The sequence below is a fragment of the Ipomoea triloba genome, chromosome 3 (assembly GCF_003576645.1).
Source record: "Ipomoea triloba cultivar NCNSP0323 chromosome 3, ASM357664v1".
Taxonomy (NCBI): Eukaryota; Viridiplantae; Streptophyta; class Magnoliopsida; order Solanales; family Convolvulaceae; genus Ipomoea; species Ipomoea triloba.
Window position 1 is genome coordinate 14,757,186 of NC_044918.1, and position 4,350 is coordinate 14,761,535.

The window sequence follows — 4,350 nt, forward strand, 5'->3', positions numbered from 1 at the left end:
AACATAAATATTTACAAAATGTTGCAAATAAAATTCAATGCTCCATATTACATCTCTTCAACAAAAATTATGAATAAATGATAAATTCTCTCAAGGGTGAAGGAAAACATTTTTGGTTATGGCTAAGGGTTAAATGACAAGGTTAAGAACTCAATCACCTTAATCTTCCTTTTAATGCATATGAGGAAAAATTAGGATAATTGAGAACACAAGAAAATAAATACAACAGGGTTTAACAAAAAAAATCAAAAGGCTCAACGGGGGTAACAAGGGTAACATATATAACGGGTAGGTTTGAAGGCTCGGGGGCTAACTAAAATAGCCTAAATCATTTCTAAGCATGCAATCATTGGACTTCACATAGACAGTATTATGACAAGGTATAGCAATTAAACCAACACCGGTATCTCACATAAACCTTCACTAGCAATGCACAACACACTAGATTGAAATTTATCCAATTGATTAGTGGTTAACAAGGATATTGGAAAGAGAATAGCTCAATCATATGTTTCACATTGATTCATCTATCACAAGTCAAATTGTAACAAGTTCCACCAAAGCAAACCACCAACCATCAAAGAGGAAATAATCACAACTTCAAGCCTAGATAGCAATTTATTCACACAAAAAGCATATGAGTCATCCAAGCAAAACTTTACCTCAATACTTGTCTTCTCCCCCACACTTAAAAATTTACATCGTCCTTGATGTAAAAAGAAAATAAAGCACAATAGATAAAACATTAAGCACAAGAGGGGGTAGGGTGAGGTTGGATCGATTTGAACAAGATAATGCAATAAAGCACAAGGAGCAAGAGAAAGATAATGAGACTCCCTTAATGAGTAGCTTGTGCACATCAAGAAGCCTCTTCAAATCAAGATCTACTCCTCATCGATCCTATGAGCCAAGGGATATACACATCTAAACAACAACGTAAGCATGGCATAACAAAATAAAGAGAGAAAATTATTAACCAAAATAAACTAAAGGTAAACAAAAACATAAAGAAGCAAAAAAAATTGCAATAAAGGGAAATGCATGAAAATGTAAGATAACATGGGGTGCCTCCCATGAAGCGCTAAGTTTAACGTCGCTAGCTCGACTCAACCTTTCAAGGAACAATCCATGCATGTTTGGACAAAGATGAGTCCATTTTCTCCGTCCACTTTTTCCTCAAAATATGTCCTTAAATGCCGGGCATTAAGGAACTCCTTTAAGCTCACAAGTAGCATATTCTCCTCAAAGAAATTACAACAATCCACTTCTAAGAATATGCTATCTTCATCAACCCTCATCTCTTTTTCTTGAACAATTAAGGGGAATCTTTGGTCTTTCTCATGCACCAATAAGAGATGAGAGTCATTGGATATGAATATTGGCCAATGACGGCCTACACTTTCAAGAACATTGACACCCCCCGGTTCCCAAATTGTTCTAAAATTTTCATCAAAGAGGGTGTCATCCAACGAAGAGCATTCATTGTTTGTGCCACAATCTTCTTCCATTTCACCATTTTTGAATACATCTTCAATTGGATTATCTTCAAGTTGCTCATCACCACCAATCCCTTGCAACTCTACTCTTTCTCCCCAACTTGGTGTCTCTTTCTCAACGCATTCATTATAGGCCTCATCATCTTCATCTTCATCATCAATGTCTTCACCTTGCTTTTTATTTTCTTCAACCACAAAACTTTCATTAGGCAAGAACAACTCTTGTTGAACCTCCCCATTGGAAAACAATTCTTGATTGGGTTCTTGAGTTGCCAAACCTTGTCTTTGAGCCATCATGTTGTGTAGTTGAAATTGTAACTCATTCATTTTCACAAGTAAGTTGGCCATTAGAGACTTCATCTCGGGATCTTGATTAAATGATGGGTATTCTTGTTGAGGTTCTTGGTAGAATGGCTCTTGAGATCGCCCACCATATTGGTAATTAGGATCAAAGGTGAAGCAATTTTCTGTCTCATGAGGTCCTCCACATAACGTACACCACAAGGGTTGTGAACTTGGTGGTGTGTTTCCTTGATAAGTGGCTCGACTCATGTTGGCACAAAATCCTTGAATATGTTGTTGAGGGACATGATTGGTGGGGTAGAATGTATAGCAATTTTCTTCAAAGTGATCCCCTCCACAAAAAGAACACCACTGTTGTTGTGATGTGAATGCTTGAGAGGAGCCTTCATAGAAATGGTCATGGCTTGAGTTGGCATAATTTGAGAAATGTTGTTGTTGTTCCATTCCTCCATAGTCTTGGTATCTATTCCAACTCATCTCATAATCATGGGAAGAAGAGTAAAATGGTGGCAAAGCTCCTTGAAATTCATATCCATCCATAAAACAAAATTCTTAACAAAAACAAAAATAAATAAAAACAAATAAAAGAATAATGGAATAGACTCCTAGAAAAAATTTTCACTAATGTCAATACAAAACACCGCTTCCCCGGCAACGGCGCCAATTTGGTCGTAGACTTTTTATGTACAAACAAATACCCGGAGTATTCCGGGGTTATCGATCCACAGGGAAGCGGGGTATTAAGCACTAGTTACTAATTAATTCACGAGAAGCTATTCCAACGCTAACAATGGGTATTTATCTAAAATTATGAAAACAAAATAAATGAAGCAAGGCAAACAGACTTTTATATACAAGAGATTAAGAGCGGGATTTTTGGTTGTCAAAGTGTTAATCACCTAGTGCCAATCTAAAGTGAAATAACCATTCAAGTTCAACAAGTGTGGATGATTGCAATCTAAAAGGGAAAGATTACTCTCGTAATTCAAACCCAAAATAAGGTAAATGTAATACTTTTATGTGAAAATATAATACTTTTACATTTCGATTTAAAAGTATTACATTTTTCCTCAAAAGTATTATATTTTCCCTTATAAGTAAGGAAAAATTGTCAACATTACTTATTATGAAAAATGTAACACTTTTTCTCTTATAAGTAACAAAAATTGTATTCCTAATTAGTATTATATTTGAACATATAAGTATAACATTTGCACATATAAGTGTGATATTTGCATGGTGCTTCGACCCGACCCGACCCGTCTCACGAATAAGGATCCGTGAGACGGTCTCACACAAGTGTGACCCCACAATAATACTAGGACTAAAAGTGGATGTTCTGATAAAAAAGGACTCAAAGTGGAATGTCACCTATAAATCTAGGACCAAAAATGGAATTAACTCTAAAAAATATGATAAACCTCATTATCTTCCAAAAAAAAAAAATGATAAACCTCATCAAATCAAAAAAAAAAAAAAAAGGAAGGAAAAATTGATTGTAAAGATTTCGTCTAATGTGATATGTTATTCCAATTATAAAATGTCATCAGGTGACATTTTTATACTCGAAATTCAAACACTTTCGTTTTTTACACTATTGAAAAATCTGAAGTTTTCTATCCTTGAAAAATAGTTGAAAACATCGAGTTTAGGGTCGATTATTAAGTTTTCAACCAATATAGCTTCCAATCACTTTGAGAATTGAAAAAATATTTACTGTTATATTAACCACTAGTTGAAATTTTTGACCATTTTTTAGGTAGTCATATAATATTTGGTCATAAATATGTGATTTTCTAACTGTATGAGAGACAATAGTTTATTCACAAAAAATATATGCTACCTTTTTTCAAAACTTTTGTCTTAAATTAAATTCAAAATGATAAATTATGTCATCATAAGTGTCATCATAAATTTACTATACCTAATACAAATTAATCAAATGAAACCTTATCTTTCATTCACAATGCAATTAGGAAACACTTTTCTATGCTTTCTCACTACTGCATTATTATAGTTGAGGACATGAGGTTTCTATTGTTTTCCCCTTTTGTTGGCTCTCTCTCTCTCTCTCTCTCTCTCTCTCTCTCTCTCTCTCTCTCTCTCTCTCNCTCTCTCTCTCTCTCTCTCTCTCTCTCTCTCTCTCTCTCTCTCTCTCTATATATATATATATATATATATATATATATAGCAGTTTTCAAATGATAACACCCCCGTTCTTTAAAAAGTGTGAACATATTCACACTATCCATTTATCCCAATCTTGTGATCCTTGTTTATTGGATTAATATATTTTTAAAAAAATAAAATGATAATTGCTATTGAATTAATTATATATTTTATAAATTACTATTTTGCCATGAGTTAGGAATAGTAATATTCTAACATTTGATTTCTCCGAATGAAGAGTGTGGATGTGTCGACAGTTTTACATGGGAGGTGTTCTCACATGAAAAAGAAAAAAAAATAATATGTATATATATATATATATATATATATATATATATATATATATATATATATATATATATATATATATATATATATATAT